This window comes from Pyxicephalus adspersus, chromosome 6 (assembly GCF_032062135.1).
Source record: "Pyxicephalus adspersus chromosome 6, UCB_Pads_2.0, whole genome shotgun sequence".
Lineage (NCBI taxonomy): Eukaryota > Metazoa > Chordata > Amphibia > Anura > Pyxicephalidae > Pyxicephalus > Pyxicephalus adspersus.
Window position 1 is genome coordinate 57,145,290 of NC_092863.1, and position 22,560 is coordinate 57,167,849.

Genomic DNA, 22,560 nt, shown 5'->3' on the forward strand with positions numbered 1-22,560 from the left:
TTATTAGCATTTGTAGAATCTGTTAATAATAATAAACCATTCACGGATTAATAAATGGACAAGTAAGTGATGACATCCCTGCAATTTTGGTGACAATACTGTGTATTACAGGGGCTTTGCATTTAATTCAAAAACCCAGCCTGCAGACTTCAACACAGTGTACAGTCATCATTGAAATATTGGTATGCAAGCCAAAATTAATATGAGATTCAGATGACTTTACCAGTCCCTAGCCAGCCTCATTCAATCAACCTTTCTGCGTCCAGGTCATCCTGGACCAGTCTGCAATCTTTTCATTTCAATCTCTAAATTCAATTTTTTATTTGCCCATCAGACTGGGGATATTTAGTGGCAGTAGGAAACCGATGCAGAAGAAATCTCTCATCTGATTAACTGCAGCAATAGCTGCTTTTATTATTTTAATATGCTATTGATTTTTTCCAATGTTATTTTTCTAGTTTTCTTTAGACATGCTCACGATTACTACCCTCTGACAAAAAATTATGTTAACAAACAGGGGCAGACACAAAAAATAGCATTTTCTTCCATCTATCTTTTATGATTTTGTACCGTACCTCTATTTAGAACACACATCACAATGGACTTGATTTATTAAAGCTCTCCATGATTGGAGAAGATAGACTGTGATAACCTGGGTGATCCAGCAAACCTGAAATGGATCTGGTCCAGGGTTGGATAAATTTGCCAACTAATAGCAAATGATTTTTAGGTAATCAGTTTCAGGGTTATTGGATCACCCAGCTTCTCCCATGATAGTCTATGCTCGCCTGCCATGGGGAGCTTTAATAAATAAAGCTAAATGGGTGTGTCTGGATTTGCTTAATGCACAAATTAGGCTACCTGTGGGCACCTTAACATGTTAAGAAAACATGTATGTATGGGGCCAGGTCATAGCAGGGAGATTTGCATGCACAGGGCAGCTTCAGAGCAGAGGGATGTTTTAACTTATCCAACCTGTGTTGCATAAGCATTTGAGACAGAATGTTTAGGAAGTGTTGAAAATGTATCACAGTGCTCAGTGCTTGTGCTCTACTCATGCATTTTACTGTGGAGCTCTGCTTGAAAGTGTCAGCCTAAATTCATATAGATACATTGGAATATATCTGTAATCTATTAGTAAAGCTGAACAGTCTCTTCACAGGATCCCATTTAATTAGGGCATTTGCCTTGTAATGCTAGATTAGATTGTGAGCTCCTTTGAGGGACAGTTAGTGACACAACTATGGACTTTGTACAGCGCTGTGTAATATGATGGCACTATATAAATACTGTATAATAATAATAATAATGAGAGTTCTAGTTCAGTTCTGGAAAATTACACCTAATAGATATATTTATATATGTAGTTTTGTAAGCAATTGTGTCAGTTGTGTATTGTAAGTAGTTAGGGGCAAACTCCGGGACAAGGTTGAATTGATATTTATATTGATATTTTTCTTTATATTATGCTTTAATAAAATCAAGTTGGAATTCCCATGGCACTAGATGATGGCCTAAGTACCAAAAAAAGCAATAGCATAGGAAATCCTTGACCTTTTGTTCCACTGGCATTGGCTAACCTTATAGTCTAATAATTAAGGTTGGGTAGATAACAATAGGGATTATGCTGCCAAATGATAGGCCAGGGTCACAACTTGAATTATAGTCCTATCTGATAACTTCAGGTCTTCAGGTCTACATTTTCTATGTTGCTGTGGGTAATGGTGCCTTAGGGAGGAAGAGCCGCCAGAACGACCCTGATGTAGGTGTTGGGGTAGAGGTCTCAATGGGGAGGATGCAGATCTGCCAGGATTCCCTGATGGATCGATCAACTGGTGTAGGAGACAGTAGGCCCAATGTTGGAAAAAGTTCCTTCGCCCCCTCTGGCATAGTGATGACCTGAGTTTACCCATAGTAAGCAAAAAGGAGCCAGGGTCACAACTTCTATGAAGTATAAAAATAAGGACCACACTATTTCCTTTCATGAAGGCACTGTTCTGATTCACTGAAAATATTTTATTTTTGTTGTTTGCTAATGTTCTGAGCACTGTACCACTATGTGCATGACTGGTAAAATGGTAGGCCCTACAAACAGACTATCGATAGCTACTCTAGGCTATCTGCTTTAAGAATTAAGCTGAACTTTAACTTTACCTCCTGGGTTGTACAGTTGTACAGGCTCCTCTACTTTACAAATAATTGTTTACACTGATTTTACTGCGTTTAGTCTGTTTCTCATAGTGTATGTTTTATTTTATGACTGATTGACATCCGGAATCATCTACCATGACCTGTCCATTTTATTTATTAAATTTCAGTTCTTTTAATCATGGAAACTCAGCATCACATGTGGCGGTTATCACTGCAATGCAAAGACTTGGTATTGATGTCACTGGACCTAAAATCAGGCATGTTATGAAAGCAGTTATATGTAGTAAATTAACATTTTGGTGAGTGATGCAAGATGAACCAGGACAGCAAAATATTTGAAGAATAAACTTTAGTTTTAAAGGTCCAATAAAACAGGGTGAAAACTTGAGAGAAGAGGCCAATGGAGATCCTTAATAGATAAACTAAAGACTAGGAAATAACTTATCAAAAGACAAATTGAAAGAAATACAAAGTTTTAGATCTAGAAAGTACAGTATATCTGAGTGTAAGTAAAGAGCTTGCAGAGTCTTTAGCTCTGTGTGAACCCGACTAGATCAAAATTTTGGATCACTGGTGACCCAGATTGTACCCTGACCAGTCTCCAGAGTTACCCTTCTGTTACCTTTATACAGATTCTGTATTACTGTGGCCGACCTTGACTTGTTCCAGAACCTGCTTTGTCTCCTGCCTTGTACCACAGCTGCCCACATGTTGCCTCTGATCTGCATTCCTTGTCCTCCAGCATACTACCAACATTGAGATTCAGATCAAATTTGGCTATGCTTTATTTATTTTGCATATTTTTCTTAGTTTGGTTTTAAAAAGATTGATATTGTTCACTTTAAGATAATCATTAGAACAGTTTTCAAGCAGAGTTTCCTGTTGAGCAGATACATCAGTGTATGTCACCTATGGTTCACTGTGGGTGGACAAGCTATAATTCCATCGCATTCCTCATCTGACATAAAATATAACTTACGCAGCAAAGCAAAAAAAACAACAGATGCAAAGAAACTGCACAGCATGTCAGATTTAAAAAAAAAAAAATGTGTTCCTATTATTATAATGATTATTAGGATGTTTCCAGAAATAAACAAAATGCTAGGTAGAAGTTTACAAAAGTGCAGCTTTTATGAATCAGGTACAATTGGCATCCACTGATTTGGCACACTGACACTCACAATAATCTGCCACCCCCTGAGCAACCATGTGTGTTGTGTACAATATAGAAATTGGGTTCCTGAAATAAAACATCTGAATATAACTGGAGAAAACAAAAAGCAGCTGCTGAATTTGGCAGAAAAATCACTATTCCCCACTGTCTCCTAAAACTATGGTCATATTTCCTTTGAAATGATTAAATTAATTTAGACAATAAAAGCATCTGGAACTTTTTGCTACCTACTATTCGACACCAAATCCTTTAAGGAATGAAAGGAAGAAATTTGTCTTTACTGATTTACTTCAATCTATTGAATTGTTTGAGAAATTTCCTCTCACGCCCTGTTCTGGGGACATTTTACCAGACCAGATGTTAGGGAAAATCTGCACCAGGGAAACAGAAAACAATAAAAATAAAAAGTCCACAGCAGTTTTCTCATTTTCTTGCTTAAAATCTAACCAGAACCAAAACTGAACACGGCAAACATCTAATAGCAATCAGGTTGATAGGTATATACAAACATAGAAACAAGGTGGTACACAAAATATTTGTTTTATGTGTTTGCACACTGTTTAAACTAATTATTTATCTCTAAATTCAGCCAGAGAGGTTCAATCAGATGTGACAAGCTATTTTTTTTTTTTACATCTGTATGAGTTGCTGGTCTCTTTTCCTCATCTGACAAAAGTTATATCAGGAACAGTAGGTAGGCCCAGATCTCTGTTATGGAGCCCCTGACAGACGTAAAGCCCAGTCCTTTACCACTCTATTTAAAACTTTGAAATAAAGTTTTGGTCATAATAGCCCTTTGATGTAGACAGTTGTGTGGTATGTATGCACAGGGAGGAGATCAGTACTGTTAGAAATAAGGTTTGTGCCATTACTAACATTCTTTCCAAATGCTATCTAGTTGGCCGTCTCTGGCTACATTACTTTATAACACTGACCTGGACCTGCATGTACATAAAAAAAACAGTAAATTGAGAATCACATACTTTACTGATCTGCTCTTTAATTAATCAGCATTTGAAAAAAAATGGATTCCAACTGAATCAGCGGAGAATGCAAAATTTGTAATTTATTAAATGGTTCCTTATATTCAAGGGCTGTGAGGTATTTGTTTTTTATTTACCCAAGTTTATATAATATTTGAATTATGATGAATAATAATAAAGTTATTTATATATAATAAAACAAATATTTTGTTTATTGCAGTAATATATTAATGAAGGACCATCAATGTTTTAATAGGCAGTTTTTGAAGTACAATAATAATGTTATGGATGTTAAATGTAAGAGTCTGTTAGAAACAAGTTCAGTTCAGTACAAATGCTTACTGATTATGAATGTTCCCAATTTGGATAAGAAAAAAAAAGCATATCCATGGCAACTCTGCTTTTCTTATTCACTGGATCTTTGTGTACTAATTAGCCATGTAATTAGAGGGCAATGTATCTGAAGTGAGAAGTATTTTTCTTATGAAAAACAAACTATGCAAATATTCAGCATCCTAATTAATAAATTCTTGTTCTCCTCCTGTGTTTTCAATACTTTTGACCAAAGAGCTTTTTAAATATTAACATAACCACTAACTGCCAAATAAAATAATGAACTTTGCAACTGCATGCTTTCCACTGTTATGCTGTCCAAATGTGGATACAAAACAACATGAAAAATGTAAAGTATGGTATAGATCCATAGCAAGTAAACCTGTGACATTTTTTATTTATATATTATCTGGTGGCTTCTGTCTGAACAGAACAGCAAACAAGTCATTGCCTTTCATTGTCATATTTGCAATTAGAGAAAGGAAGGATCTTGGATCTAGCGTTGACTTTTACAATGTCAATGATATGAATGTTTAAAAAATTTCATTCATGCCTCTATAACTACAGCAGCATTTTGAATTCAGCACTTTGATCCATGAAAAGACTGAGGCTGTGTGATTTTACCGTAGTAGTCTGATTTATAATGAATTTGATCATACATTATGTACAGGCTCGGCATACACCTGTTTCCTATTGAGTACATATCTGTTCCCTGCCAGAATAAAGATTCCATTCTTGTTAGAGGATTTTACAATCTAATATTGATTGATTGTTAAGTTGATAAATCTAAATATTATAACTCTCATTTTGAGTTTCTATTTTTTGATTGCCAAGGTCTGGGGTCCTATACACCTTCCTAAGATGTATAAAAAGAAAGTGATCTACACTTTTGCTGATATATGAATGGTGTTTAGCACAGATAGTGTATTATGTTACCCCAGCACACACACATACACAGTTGTATAGTTTTTCTCTGATCTAGTAAGATTTTGGATGTGCTCTGCCAGGCCTATACATGCATGTCCCAAATCTCTATGCTGTCCTACGAAAGTTGGTATTCCAAAAGGAAAGATCAAGGCCAGGTTATGCCAATATTAAGTTAAGTGCCCACAATCATGTTGTTCATTGGGAGAAGATCCTATTATAATGTGTGTTATATATTGGTTTTATTGGGTTAATTACCCCCATTTGTCCATCTTATCCGATTGCAATTCTTTTCTGTCATACACAGAAAGATATCATCATTCTAACATAAAAATGGGTTTGATTTTTTTAAAGAATTAAATTTCTATTTTGTAATATATGATTTGTTTAAAGTGTTAACTTCCAGGCATGAAATAGGATGTTTCATTACTTTTAAAATGCTAAAAGATCTAACTGCTTGCTGCCCACCATCTTATTAGCAGCACATTGATTTATAGTAGACTACAAATAAGGTCAAGTGTATGCAAAGCCCAAGGCTATGTATATACAGATAGGACAATTGTCACTGGAAACAATCTTTCGTGATCATTTCCAGTTACAGATAAATGAACACTGAACACACAGTGCAATTCTGCTTTATGGAGAGGAGGTAGGTGAGCAAGTGGTACCCCACTGAACTCTCCTCCATAGGTATGAACAGCTGTCGTTCCGCCATGATGGATTAAAGAATGACTTTGGGGGAACCACCTAAGTGTGTTGGGCAGCATGATCATCTAAGGTTTTGTATGCTATAATATTTAAGCTTTGGTTTAGATACAATTTATAACAAAATACTGACTTTTCAGTTTACCTGAATTCTTCACTATTTTTTCTTTAATATCTCTTTCAAAAGAAGCAGGTGGTTAAGCTATTTTCTGTCCACCAATGTGCAAAATATTTAGTTTTTATAAAAGTGACCTATACTCAAAAAGTATCTTTCTATCAAGATTTTTTAAATGAATAAAGGAATGGTAAATGTGCCCAAGAAGTACTCTAAAAAGTCTACCTTTTTTCCTAAAAGCAGTGAAGTTCCTAACATGTGAGTGTACTTTCATGTGCCATTCCTACCTCTCTCTGATGACTGGTGTTGTCATGAGATTTTTGAGAATTGAACTGCTTAGCAAATGCATGAGTTAACCCCAGCTAGTTCTAGTAGCAAACCCTAGCACTGTACTGCCAGCTGTTTTCGTTGCAGGAGAGGAAGTTGTACCTGATGACTTGCAGTGTAAACACTGTGCTGATCCTGTTTTATTCCTTCTTTAGATCTACCTCTGCTGTTGGTTCTTGATCATTGACCCATACATACAGTAAATGGTCTGTGTGGTCTTAAAGGATCTGTGTGGGACTTTAAAACTAAATGTCATAAAAAAAAACTTCAATAAAACCCATGGGTAATCAATCTCTAAAAAGAACACATATACACTGTGTTTAGTATCAACAAACAAGGCAGAAAGTGTATATATAATGCAATCAAGGTATTAAAAATAAACTTCAATTTATGGTTAGGCAGTGGTGAAAAGCTTTAATTTCTGCTGATAAAAAGTCAACAATTTGGTTCCCTATTTGAAGTCAGCATTTATAGTTTCACATCCCTTTAAAAGTGAATCACAAGACATTTGCTGGATAATTTCTGGGTGTCTTTTGTGCTTATTCTATTTTTTTTCTTTTTACACAATTACATCCTCTTTATTGTTTCCAAGCATTCTCTAAATGTCATTTTCTTTGTAATCTTTGACGTCAGTGCCAGAGAACGATGAATGAAGAAAGAGGGCAAATCATTAAAGTTGTGAATGGAACTTTTTGAGAAAGATCCTAAAATTGAAATTAAGGGATTTCCAATGTTGCCTATGACCTAACCAATGACGTTTTGGTCTCCCTATTCACTGCATACTTCCTGTATCTCCTCCAAATAGACCCTAAGGAAATATTTGTGTTGTGTTTTCCATAGCAAATTACTTAAGTAGATTTATTTGTATTTTTTCTTGTGCTTAGATAAAACTAATTTACAACAATACAGTGCATTGCTGAGTGGGAATAAGCATGGCTGACTGAAAACCAAGCCAGAATTGGGGTGCAATGAATGTATTATGATCCTACTGATGTATCGCTGCTGTCTGAGGTCATTGGGGCCATTTATGACAGCATTTGCATTTTTTTCAGTATGAAAATGAATGCAAAACATTCATAAGACATAATTCTCTTGTAACTAATCTTGCAAGGCAGCTTTGAATTTGCAAATCTGTCATGCCACTTTGCCTGATGAATGGCCTCATGGTGGTTTGAAAACATCACTATTGTTTTGTTTTTATTTGCTGAATATATTTCAATAAAATGATGATTTTATTGCATGAATATGATGATGTTGGTGATACAAGCAAATTTTTAAATGTCAGCCGGCTTTCATAAGAACTTAAAACTAGTTTGCAGTAAACTAGGATGCTCATTTGTTTTTAAATGTTTAAAATAACAAAAAAAATATAAAAAAAGGAGTGATATGGACCACTTCTTAAGCAAATGCAGAGGACTGATGCAAGCCAAATTGTGGCAATTAATTACATTCTTTGGCATATGCGTGCCAATGCTGTTACACTTAATATAACACGCAGGGTAGCAAATCTGTACTTGTTCACATCTTCAGAATAAAAGCAGACACACATGACTGTGGTGTATTACAATATTATGATTAATCTGTTGCTTTTCAAAAACAGATATGCAAAACACATTTGGGAACGTAGCAATTATGACGTTATTAATAAATGTCTACCACTGCCTTATATATGTTCACTCTATGAAGTCTTGATGCTTGTGTGTAATTTCTATAACTCCAGCTTGGCAATATTTTAGTGTACAGGGTCATCTATGGCTTTCTTACACATTTCTCAGAAATCAACCTCTAAAAAACATCAACCACCATTATGTAGATCTCAAACAGCACTTAAGGAAGCACATTTGGTATTGGTACTGTGAAATATGTACAAATATTACCCACATGGCCCACATCAAAAATATAACAGACTGGGTTGTTTGATCAATGTATACTAAACTGTATACTTCATCTCCTCATTTATGTGGAACACTTTAAAACATCATAACATGTGGTTTTATGTTTCCACAAAGCAAGTCTTTAATATATTTGTTCCCTAATCAATGATAAACCAATAGAGAAAACTGATCTGTATGTACACCAGATGATTTTGGCCTCTCTCATTCTTGCAGTAATATAGTCTGTCCCTTCTGTAATACAGACCCTGCATGCTTACACGTTCGGTATTGCAGGACCTGTGAGACTGTGATTAGTTCTGATTTAAGTAAAAAATAATGTAGCAGGTCTTTTCATTCTTTTCTGCATGCAATCTGTCCACAGTCGTACCATGGTCACAAAGTAAGAAGGAAGTGGTGAAATTAAGTCAGAGACCAAAAAAAGCATGACTAGTTAACTCCTCTGTCAAGTTCAATCACTGGTCACTAGAACCATAACCACCAAGTTAGAAACATTTTCAAGAAATTTTAAAGATCATATTTTAAAGTTCAGGGAACCAAAAAAAGAGATATTTCTGAATATATTTTAAATTAGCTCACAAACATCAACAAGGATCCAGAAAAATATTTTCCAAAAGAAGACTGATCATTTTCATAGTGATACGGAAATATACTTTGGGTATGAATAAACAGAAAAATACCATCACAATCAGAAAAAAGAAAAGGACAAAAATAAAAGCATAAAAAAAATTATTGCATCTTGTTATCCAGTGTGTCAGGGGACACGTGTCCCCGATCTATTAATACCAAAAATAAGGTGTTTTTGTGCTTATAGAGGTGACTTAATATCTGAAAAATGTGCAGATTTTGAACTTTTGTTAAGTATTTTCTGTCTGCTTCTGGCTGACAAAATTCTCATACTGTGCTGCTGGGGAGAGAAAAGGAAACATGCATGTTGGGACCAAAATGCTAGGACCCCACTAGGTAACCAGGTGACCCATTCAAATATTGTGTATGTGTAATAAATGTTTTGGGATGATGTATATATAACTTTGCAAATTCATGTTTGGATCTTTTAATATGGCAAATATACATTATGTCTATAAAGACTTTTATGGTAGAACCTGGGTAATCCAGCAAAACTGTGGTGGATTTCCAAAAAAACATTTGCTATTCTCCCATGATAGTCTATCTTCTCCAGTCATGGAGAGCTGATTTAAATCAGACCCATTGTTTCAAAGTACAACTGTATTAGTTTTTTAAACTATGCTTTTCAGACCTGTAATGTGATGTACAACTAAATTATTCAGTAGGTATAGGTTGTAGCCTCTTTCCTCATCCCCAACCTTATGGGAAAGTGCTGTGTTAAAGACTAAGATAAGAAGAAAGGATTCAAGCAGTTGATACATTCTGGCCATTCTCCAATAAAGATTTTTTTTTTACTTGCTTTATATGTTTATTGGGTGAATGATCTCAACTGATTATTCAGGAGTTTCTGCATCCATGTTGGGCCCTTAAAATTCTTTTGGTCAGCAGTGGTCAAGATACTTCTTAAGAATTACAAAAAGGTTTCCTCTTCCTGCCCATTTGAGCATTGTTTAATGTTTTCTGAAATTTAGGAACGTGGCACTAAACTCTGATTTGAGGCCTTCATTAACACCTGAGGCTTCACTTTACCAGGTTAGCATACAAACAGCAGGAAACAGGCTGGGAGGTGGTACTTATACCAGTTTTTGATAAATTTAATAACTGTTCAGCAAGACAAAGACAGCTCTTTTTTTATTTGTTTGCAATGCATTGAAAGACCATTTAAACCCCAAATCAAAGTTAGGTCTTAAAGCATTTGTTTTAAATATTGGAAAAAAGTCTTACTTTTGGAACTGAACTTTCTTGTAACTAGAAGTCCTAGTGGTGGGGTTTGCACACTCTTCTCAATGAATGTGGCCGCCTCCGCCGGAGATGTGTGGTTCGGGGTACTAGAGGTTAATCAACCTCTAGTGTCGGGGATATTCTCAATGAATGCGGACGCATACACCAGAAATGCCTTGAACCGAGGGGAGTCCTTGAATACTGACCAAGCAATCAAAGTGAGATGGTATCATTCGTTTTGGTCATTCTCCTTAAATTTTGGGTTTTTAAATGTTTGAACCTGGGTTTAGTTCCCCCTTAAATATCATTACTGCTAATTCTACACTTCATCTGTAAATGTCAATATTTATTAATACTTCATAGAATGCATGTATTTTTAGGTTTTAAAAATCCCTAACTCTTTTATGTAAACGATAGCATTTATTGGTAGAAAAAAAATGAAAACATTACTTGGAGAAAGAAGAAAGGCAGCATTTTGTTGGCTAGTATTTATGCTGTTTAGCTGTAAAATGTTGAAATGACATCCCGAGCTATACAGGGTATGCCTGCAAATCTGACTTCAGCTGCCAGCCTACATTTTCTCATACAGAGATGGATAAAATTTCGTGAGTGGCCAATCCGTTACCCTGTTATTATGGCAACAAATGTACAAAGTGGGGTATACAGATCAGCATGCAATTAAGATGTAATGGAGTCATCTTAGTTGTTTAGCAAGATGTAAAGCAGATGGTCCTGTATCATAATTTCATTAGATCTGACAAAGCTGGGGCAAACAACGATTACAAGGGGAGTAATTTCATCACCAGGCAGTAAGAACGTAATTGAACGTGAATTGTAGACAGTTTGATATTTTGCAGCTCTCAATATATAATTAACACATTAGCAGCATTGTTCTTTCTTCATTCACTGTACCGAGTAAACTGAGTAATTTGGTACAACAATCCATGTGGCATTTTATATCTTTATCTGGGTATTGTTTTTACAGATATAGATAGAAGCAGATTATTAGCTGCTTTTTAAGGCCAGCTTTTTACATGTGTTCGTAATCGCAGCGCCTCTGTCCGGATCAACAACATTAACTACATCAGTTTTTATGTATTTTGGATTTTATTGTTTGAAAGGCCAGCTGAACGTTTAATTTAAATCAACATATTGGAAAAATATTACAGTTTGATTTTTGAGTACTTTCAGAAACCTCTGGAATGAGACCACTGCTTCTACACAGAGAGCAAAGAATAGGACTTTTTACTGAGACCACTTTATAAACTCAATTGCAACACATTGAGCATTTTTAGTTTGAATACACCAGTAATTTAGGTTTTAAATGGATACTGTGCGAGAATTGTTTACATTGCACCACACCCTAATACTCACAAATATAAAAGGGTTTTCTTTCCCCAACAGGGAAAATTTGCATGGGTTTTAAAGGTGCCAAATATCAACACTAACAACACAATGTTAAAAAACAATGTGTTACAATTTATTATACAATGATATAAAAACGTATCACAAAACAATAATTGATTGCAAAATGCAAAAAATGACAATTCAGTAATCACATGACTTGTAATGATACACAATAACTTTTACAGTCCTTAACGCGTTTCTCCAATAGGCTTTATCAGAAGGACAGAAAGGTATTAGTATCGCATCTATGTTTTTGTTTAGATAGTGGTTGATGATTAGGTTGGTATTATGTCATTCAAGCATTGATGTTGAAAAGATTATTTGTTTAAAATCCATTATACAGACTTTCTTGTCCAGGTAAGAGTGATGTGACCCCCATAGTGATGTAGGTAGTATCTTCTAGCGCACCACAGTGTATATAATCAAAAAGATAAAATATCATCTTTAGTAGTATTGTCTTCAGATTTAGAACAAAATAGAGCACCTTTTGTTCTTTAGTTGTTAATTCTACCGGGGCCACTCTTTCACTGCTTCCTGTCATTAATAATAATGATAATTAACAGTATTTATATAGTGCCAACATATTACGTAGTGCTGTACAATAAATACGAGTTGCCAATGACCGAGAGATACAGACAGTGACACAAAAAGGGGGGAGGACCCTGCCCAGAAAAGGTGACAATGTTCTTACCTTTCCCTCATTTTATGCAAAACATCAATAGACTTTGTATGGATTTATTTTTGTTGCAGATATTCTGCAGTAGTTAATGTTCTGGCTATATATGTGTGACACGTAGAAAGGCATTTGTGGTTAAAGTTGGAAGATAGTTGATGCTCATATCTTTTTAGCAGAAATACCATATAAAAAGTGTCAACACAGTAGTGTTTTGGTAATGGTAACCCCTAAACTTATTATTATTATTAATAATTCATTTTTGCCATGAAGATTAACACAAGGAAATATATATTTTCTGAACATAGCTCACCTGTTGGATAAAAATATCCTAGCTGATATTTTTTATAGTTGCACAATAGTTAGGCAACAAGCCACAAAATTGCCCAACTGAAAGAAATGAAAAAAAAATACAATACCCCAAATTGTCTGAAGGTGATGTGTGGGTGGGGGGGGGGGGGGGGGGGGGGGGGGATGGAATGCTGCAGCAGGTACAAAAAGGAGGAGGAGCAAATTTTTTAGCAATGGTGAAACTCTGCAGTCAATTGCTATGGAACACAAAGGCACATACTGCGGAACTAAATGATCCAGACCTGAGGATACAGAGTGGCCTGTAAGGCTAAATGGATTTGGAAGGCTGCTCCTTCCTGTTCTCTGCAGGCTGTCCCTGCCACTGGGGAACATAGCCCCCCTCATTGCTGTTCTACCTTTCATTCAGAACTTTGATGTAAAGATATTTTGAAAGTGTAAAACATTTTGAAAAATATGGTTACTGAAAAGAAAACAAATGATACACCTAGGATACCAGTAAGAGGATGCTCTAGATCAGGGATCAGCAAACTCCGGCCTTTAGGCCAAATACAGCCTAGCCGGTAGTTTGTTCCAGCCTAACGCCCCCTGGCCGATCTGGCGGGTTGCCGGTGGAGCTTCGGTGCTGCCCCCTTTGCAGTTGCTTACCTACTTACCGCGGCCGACGTTGACACTTCGGCCACTGCGGTACATAGGGAAAGCTCCCTGAAGGTAAATCCCTCTCCTCCGCAATGCATACGGCCTAGTGTGCTTCCGCCCACCCAATAAATGGCCTAGTGGCCATAAAACTTTGCTGACCCCTGCTCTAGATGTATATATATATGCAAGAAAAATTAGAGATGTTCAAAAATAGTAATCACATTACGTCAAATATTATTTGACCATTTCTGGATCTATCTAGTGGAGCTTTAAAATTATTTGAATGATTGTTTCTTCTTAAATGTTTCAAATCTCCCATTGTTTTGCTTTGGCCCAACTTGGAAGGAGATAACACAAAGAAACTGTGAGGTCAAAGGGATAGTAATAGGCAGAATCATCAGGGACCACGCAGACATCCTTTAGTGCTGATTAATGTAATCAAACTAGAGTTCTGCATTACAGAAAAATTGAACCACTGATGTCTACTCAATGAAAGAGTTACCCTTATTACAGAATAGGTATTAAGAGCACTTGTGAAGATGCTTCAGAATAAATTAGTTCTTTTCAGGCGATGAAAATACAAGTAATTTGCTAGCTAAATACACTGCTGATGTAGAGGTACCTGCTGTGCTTAAGGTAAGAATTGAAAGAAGCATTTCTTTTATGAGTTAGATTCTTTATTAGTTCTTTAAAATAAAATAAATTAAAAAAAAAAAGTTTTTTTAGCAAGCTTTTTTTTGCAATATATGCTGATAAAGGAAACAACACAGATGAGTACTATCTTAGATATTCTTTTTAATTGCATTGGGCCATTGTGTGTTGGTACTAAGAAGGGTGTAGAACCCAGGAAGCTTATCAAGATTAAACTGTTAGTGTAATTAAAAAAAATGTTTTAAAGAAATTTCTTATCATATATTGCTAAACAATGCTGATGTGTCCCATTTGGTGCCATTGAAAATTAATTGCACTGCAAAAAATAGTTTTGACTGGCTGGAAATTTATGTTGCAAATGCTGTTTGGTCATTCAGCTTTCTAATTTTGTTTCTATGCAGGCTATGTCCTTTTCTGTACGTTTTAGTTCCCTAATCAAGACACCCCTGCTAGGAAAAAACACAAAAATATTTTCAACAATATTTATTTTACATGATACTTGTTTTATGCCCAACAGCTGAACAGTGCATTGCATTTCTCTGGCAGTTTGAGACTGACTGCCATAGAAATGCTATGCTCCATTCAGTTGGTGGGCACCCACCTTCCACTGTCAATCTCTGACAGCATTATAGGTATTGTTATAGCGCTAACTGTTAATACTCATTATTGTGGTTTTTCCCTTATAATTACCAACATTTAATATTAGAATTTATAAAATCCAGAGCCCTACTGTTTAACACTAATGTTCAATATACTCTGGCTTTCTACACTGTACATAGAGGCTTTGTGAATGAAATGAGTTTAGCACATCTCAGTGAGATGTGTCTGATATTTAGGAAAAGGTTTCCCTCAAGGAATCTGAGGCACAAAAATCATTTAGGAAAGAACAAACTCATAAATCAATACAGTCCACCAAGAAGAAAATCATTTTAAAAAATTTTGAACGTTAAAAAAACAGGAAAAGGCTAAAAAACACACATTTCTGCTTTACATAACATCCAGTTGTGTAATATCATATACAGTACATTTCTGTTTAAATATAGACACATAGGAAGGATGCCTATATTTGGAATGATCTGGCAAAAATTGCTTGGAATAATTCCAAATTGTTTGGAAAACAAAACGTGTTGCCAACCATACATAAATATACAGACCATGAAAACACAGGTTCAAATGTGGCAGGATGAGGAATTTTATACATGTTGATTTTTTATATGTGTCCAAGGGGAATTAGAGATAGCAAAGACAACAAAGAATGTGATTAATTATGTTTAATGCTGGGTTCTGTGGGGGCTTTCACACAGAGCTAACAAAATGCAAAAAGGGTGACCATGACCACAGTGTATCCGCACTCATAATATACCCACAAATTGCATTGCTTAATCTGTCCCTGACTGTAAAAATGTGAGCCCCCAGAATTCAAAAAATCAGGTAACCCTGAAAAAATGTTATCTGGTATGCTTGAGTCAGAAACCCTGTAAAAATGAGGATACACTGAGTGAAAATATACCAAACATGTCCAATTAAACATCAATAAAATATGGTACCCAAAATTGCCTGTAGGTAATGGTTTAAATTCTTGTATAAGTTATCAGTTTAGAGGTAACATAAAAGTCTGTCCCTAAAGTTTATTGCTATTACTCCATCATGTGCAGCAATACCTATGTGACAAAAACACTGGTTTCATATGCATGCATACTCAACGTTCATGTTCATATTCAAATATTTGTATACATGAGAGCTTTTAAGTTTTTTGAGAATTATGTTTTTAATTCCTTGTACTAAACTTTATTTTTAACCCTATTGTATTGCTAATATAAGAAGGTTAATATAATTCCAAAACTAGAGGTGACCAAGTGGCTATACAGTCATTTGGATCACTGTTATGTAGCAGTCTTGTGCTACATATATAAAATACCCCCAGTAATTAGCACTGCGTCATTAAACTTTGGTAATGTACCACGCTGCATTTTTTTGCTTGAAATGATCACTCATGATTACCTTGGACAAAATCCAATATTAGTACAGATATCCACAGATTTTGTTGAGGAGGTCAATAGAAATCCTGCATGTTGTATTTACAACCTTGTGGTAAGAGTCTGGTTAAGGTTCTTTTTTGTTTCACTATGAGTGTGTCTCAGAGTGAGGTCTATAAAATCATGAAAAATGAGCTTGGTGTGGAGTTACTTGTGTGGTCTGCACAGAGCCCCAACCCTAATCCTAATGAAAACCTTTCTGTTAATTTAGAACACTGAGTTTTGGGCCCATAAAAAAAACCCATAGGCATGTCATAAAATTTTGTGGACAGCTTTCCTAGAACAGATTCTAAATGTATGACTGTGGTTTTGCAATGAGATGACCAACTAGCTCATGTAGATATGATAATCAAGTGTTCTTTGACCTAAGGCCATATAGCATAGCCCTTTAGAAGCATAATTCATAACAAACTAGGACAAGGCAAGAAACATTAGAATCATTAGAGGGTAGTTATATTCTGTTACCTAAGATACACAGGTACATTTCACAGGTATAGACAGACATGATACCAGGGTAAAGACAGTTTTGAATAAACAACCTATTGTAGAGAAAAAAATGACAGGGCTACATCGAAACATCAAATTTATGTTGAAACAAACAAATTACATAACCCAACACAGAAACTTCCCATTAATATGCTTAGAAATTGTTCGAAAGCACAGAGTGGCCCAATGCAGAACAAAAATTAATGAAAAACATTGTGATGGACAAAATAACACGATAAGAAGAAACCAGAAAAATTGATCCAAACAGATTTACCACTATATAGTTGGCACATATTCCTGTGTTATATCTGTGGTTCTACATGTGTTGCAGCATGAAGATGAATAAAATAGCTGTGCATATTGTAGCTTTGACATGACCTGGACAGGTTGCTTCTATGCTGTCACAACAAATACATGGTGAGTCAAATGATGACTTGTAAAGCCAGTGACTCCATTCATCTCTCCTTAAAGCAATTTAGAAATAACAGTGTTAAATTACAATAATTAAATCACTTTGGCTGCTGTTTTATAGATAACTAGATTTACAAATATAAATTTGATCACTCATTAGGTAAGGATAGGTGAACTCTCACAGTATGCTCAGAGCACATGAAATAATATGTGAAAGCTTACAAAACAGCAGGTCATACTGTTTTTTTTTCAAGTTCCAGCAAAATAGGAAAAAACACAAACAAAATTGTTCTTCTGAGCACTGATGTCATCTGAGCAGAATAAAATAAACTCTTTGAACTGCTTAATTTAGAAACTTGCACACAAGGACGCCCTAAATTATCCTACTATGTGGTAGCACATAACAATAAAAACTCATATGCTGCTGGATAAGCTTTCAGCTTGTTGCTAATGAGCTATAAACTGGATACAAATGTCACAATCATTTATTCTGTAAAATTCTCAACATGACACCCTCAACCAGTTTGGTTGGAGCTGACTGATTGTAAATATAAAATAACTATATTAATCTGGGCCTTTAGTCATGAAGTAAACTTAAGTTTGTTAATATGGGAGGCACAGCTTGTAATAATGAATTGTAACTTTCTCCACCTACACATATTGTTATAACAGTTTGGTAAAACATTACACCTGCTATTTTACATATATTTGATTATTCATAATCCCTTATATATATGGGAACCAGTACATTGTTCCTGCAGGGCCTGGTGAGTGACCAAGTAGGCACACAGCATTGCATTGTGGGAGGAAGGGGAAATACACAGAAAGGAGGGGAATTACATGAATATCAGATTCACTGATTTATATATACACCCCTAAGTGTACACACATATATATTGACACTAACAGGGATATTTTCATTGATTGATTCTATAGAAGGGCAGGGAAAAAAAATCACAGTATATTTACTTTTGTTCATCTTTATGACAATATGTTGTAACAAGATGGGAGTATTTGTGGGACTAAAAGTGTCAGGGTCAAAGAAAGACAAAAAATACTCAGACTCTGCCTAATTAAAAGTTAGTACTTATCTTTATTGGATGCATACAATGGTCTAAAATAGCAACAGCAGCAAGATCACACGACTCAGTTTATTCAGGGAGTGTCCATTTTCATATCATATACCTATGAAGAGTCAGACAGGGAGAAAATGGCATTTCTGTACTCGTATCCAGAAAATGTCAGCACTCAATTCCATGATATCTGGAGTTAACAATTATATACCAATCTTAACCAATCAAATCATTACATGATCTTTGCTAGTTCTTTTTGACCAAACCTCCTTGTTACATTATAATATGAAAAAACTTGCAATTGTTAGTATGAGAATATATTTTGTATATTACCAGCTACTTTCTTTCTCATGGCCCATTGGGGCATAACAACCATAACTTTCTTCTTATCAGGGCTCTCCCACCCCAACAAGTGCAGGAAGGAGGATACAAAATATTCACAAAGATACAGACCAGACAATTTACACAAATCCACCTGTACATCCAAAATACATACAGTATATTCAGTATTTCATGATTTTTATTTGACTTGCTAAAAAAAATAACTCTTAGGTGGCTCTCTAGTGGAATAGGCCTTACCATTTCTACTACACATGCTTTTGATGTTTGCAGGATGATAGTGTGATGCATTTTTGTTGGCATTTTTTTTAGCACGGATACATCAAAGACACTAAAAAATTTATGGACTGGTAATGGGCTGGATGTTTATCTAGTGTGGGCAACAACTTGGGTGAAAGCAAGGTGACTGTCTAAGCAGCCTTGCCTATGTGAAGGTCTTCGAGATCATATGAAAGATAAATACAAGAAATTGAATGTAGGAGAACAAATGTTAAAATAAACTTGTGAAGTGCCCTAGTATAGCTTCTGCACAGACTTATGTTCAGGTAGCTGGCCCAGGGGGAAGAAGAATAAATCTAGCCCTGGATATAATATTAGGAAATACAATAAGTATTATGAATAACTTCTTTATTTTTTGGTAATGTAAACAAAAATGTATATACATTTATATTCACATGTAATATCTAGATAGTAGATTATATAAATCCTCCCCATTTGTCACAATCTTATGATAAAAATATTCTAGCCTTTTAAATGCCTCATCTATCAATTTGTCTACAGAGTCAATGTAGTGGAGGAAAGAAACAAAACTAACACCATACAATTCTGAATAATTCATCACTTTATGTAACCTTTAACGTTAGCAAGGTTTTAGTTCTGCTGCACACTTAATCCAATATCTGTCTTGAAAATATAGTTCTCTCACAGTGTACAGAAAATAACAAACTCCACAGTGAGAGTTAGCTGCATACAGAACAATAAATTAACACTGTCAGCACCAGCAAAATTTGTCCACAGCACATAGAATAATTTGCAAAAGCTAGGAATAAATGGATGTCTGAGATTTAAAAACAGAAGCTTATGTTTTAGTAGTTGTGTCTATTACAAGTACATCACTGATAGTAATAATAAATAAGGATTATCATCTAGAAAACATGTTGATTTTCACAGAGAATGAAAATGAGCATGAATATGGGGAAAACTGAACATTGCTGTTACCAGTATATTGTTTTGTTTTTAATTATTTTATTTAAATATTTTTGTCCAATGGACATGTACAAGGTGAATGATGCAGAAAATACAAACATTAACTCCTGTTACTGTGCCTTTCCACTTTTTGTACCAAAGAAAATTGCACCAGTAAAGATGCTTGATCAAGCTTTAGGATATTTAGGATATCGCAAAGTTACTTTATCCCAGCCCGGCCAATCAAGATAGCCAAAAATTGGGATACGGAGGGAAAGAATGAGGATAAGGATGGCGGCACTTGTGACAGAAGGGGGACATGTTAGTATCAATGGGTTTAGTTCTGCTTTAAACTGCCACCTACTTCTTCTATGGTAAGTCATGCATGTGGTGCACAAGTTACAAACTTGTAAGAAAAGTTTACAGGAGAAGCCCTGAAGGCAATATTGTGAAAAGTTTACCCTTTGAAGGACCAACTGATGACTGATCTCCAGTTTTCATATACAATCTTTATTTGAATAACTTTATATTGCAGAATGCAAAATGTAAAAAATTACACAAAAAAATTCCAGTTGAGCTTTAGGATGCTGGATGGGATTGAGTGAATTGTTTTACCTAAAGCAATCTGAAGCAGAGCCAAACATTTTGCTGAAGGCAAAATCTTAAAACATTTACCGACACATAATAAATGGTTCCCGACATAATACCTTTAATACTTTCCATAGCCTGCTCCGAGATGGTCAGAAAGGAATATGTGGATTGGCATGCTCACAAATCAAATACGAATACAAACGAAATACAAAACGAATCAAGCTTCAGCTGCCATTTTTTGCATGATGAGAGAAGCAGGTGAAAACATAACAAGAAAAAAATAAGATAAAAGGTTAAAAACCATGAAAAGCTTATTGAAAATGAAGGTTTGGACCTGTTACTAGACTATTCCGCCAGCAGACTCTCCTTTTTTTGGCAGCCGCATTTAGATGTAATAAGTCTGTTTTGTTCTGAAAAGTGATGACCATTCCATGTATATCATGTTTACAATAAACACTACCACCTACTATTTACCTGATGAGCCTACGGATAAAAACAGATTCTTTTCCAATGTTGGCCCAAATGGCCCAAATCAATGCTGAGCCTAAAGCAAACAGCTCTCCGTCAGGTTGTCCACAAAAAGTAGACTTACATACCAGTCTCTAAAATTCTCCACTATAAAGCCAACCTGGAGCTGAATACTCTGTCCTGATTGCTCTCCTGACCCCAAGGATAAAAGGATATTATAAATATGGTGACAGGTCTGCTTTACCAATGTGGTCTGTGAATACACAAGAAGCACTACCTTACATTACCTGCATTAACCTATTACCTATACCTATTAACTTTTATTATTGCTTTTACTGACTAATATGGGGGGAAAGGTTTACGGAATCCTTCAACTGAAGGGTGTGCTGGAGGATCACCATCTTCTTCATTTTCTGCATGAGAAGGAGAAGCAGAATATTTTATACCACACTGATGAACTGTATGATAGTGGATGTGGGGGCATAAGACTTGTCTTGACTATTGACTTAGAATATAGTTTGCTGGTTACTTGGCCACCAGCAACTAACATTTAATGTTCAGAATATGTGACACAAATGTAGTAATCTTGTTCTTACTGTCAAAGCTTATTATAGTGCCTTGGAAAAGAATAAGGTCAATCTTGACAGCACAAAATATCAGCTACCAGCAGGCAACAATTTATTTTTTGGAAAATGTAGAATTCATTTAATAATTAGGCCGGTGTTTTTTCATCTGTAACAAAATGCTAGACCTAATACGTAAGCAGCAACTAAATAAGATAGTTATGGCCTATATGGACTTCCCCATGACCACAAAATATGTATCAATAACCATTAGCCCTATAGATTTCACATAGTTCACATTACCAGACTACACCAGTGGCCTGAACTGCTTTATTCTGAAATTCAATCCCGATGGATGCCGGGACGATGCAGGACCCGATCCAGGACACCCCCGGATGGATCGGACTGCCCTGCGGGATTAAAATGTATTTTTTCAGTTTGGTTCCTGTTTAAGTATGCTTGTAACAAGGTATGAAATAAATATTTTCTGAGTCCCAAAAAAACTTTGCAAGGACAGGTGTTTGTGTGGAAAAGAGAGGCTTAGGAATACTTTTATCAAATAGCAGATAATTAGCTGCCATACAGTAATAAAATTATGATTTGTTTGCTATACAGCTAATAAATTACCCTCATTACAAACTTCAATACTCTGGAATTTACAGCCTGAGGAAGATTGTGCTAGAAGTGCAGGAATAATATAATATACAGTATATATATATATATATATATATATAAGTTCCTGACTGTAAGCACAGTTTTTAGACTCCAAATAAGGTGTGGCATGGTTAGGTCACCAATAACTAAAAATTCTTACTTCATTGTCCACTCTAAACTGTCCTGGTGGCCTGTATACTCTACCAATTCCAAGCAAAGTTGCCGCTCTAGTTTATGGCCAGACCACGAGGGTTTCAAGTAGTTCAATTATGTTTTGAATTAATGTTAGTTCCCTTAGGGCAATTTTCTTCTTTCCTTCTCTGTCCTCCCTGTACAGTGTATACCCCGTGCTTCATGTTCTTTAATATTCTGTATAATATTTATTTAAACTGAACTTCTGTTTTTTTTACTCCAAGGCTGGGGGGCAAAGTCCAAACTCCACTTGGTGTTGCTGTCAGTGTGCTCTTCTTTATAAGCGTAGAGACACTGCCCCTGATTCATCAAGCAAAATCGGATTATCGGTCGCGCATTCGTATTAGCGATCCGGAATCGTGCGCGATCGCGCTATTCAACAACCGGAAAAGCTCGCGCACGGAGCCGCGCTTATCCGACAGCTTTTTACT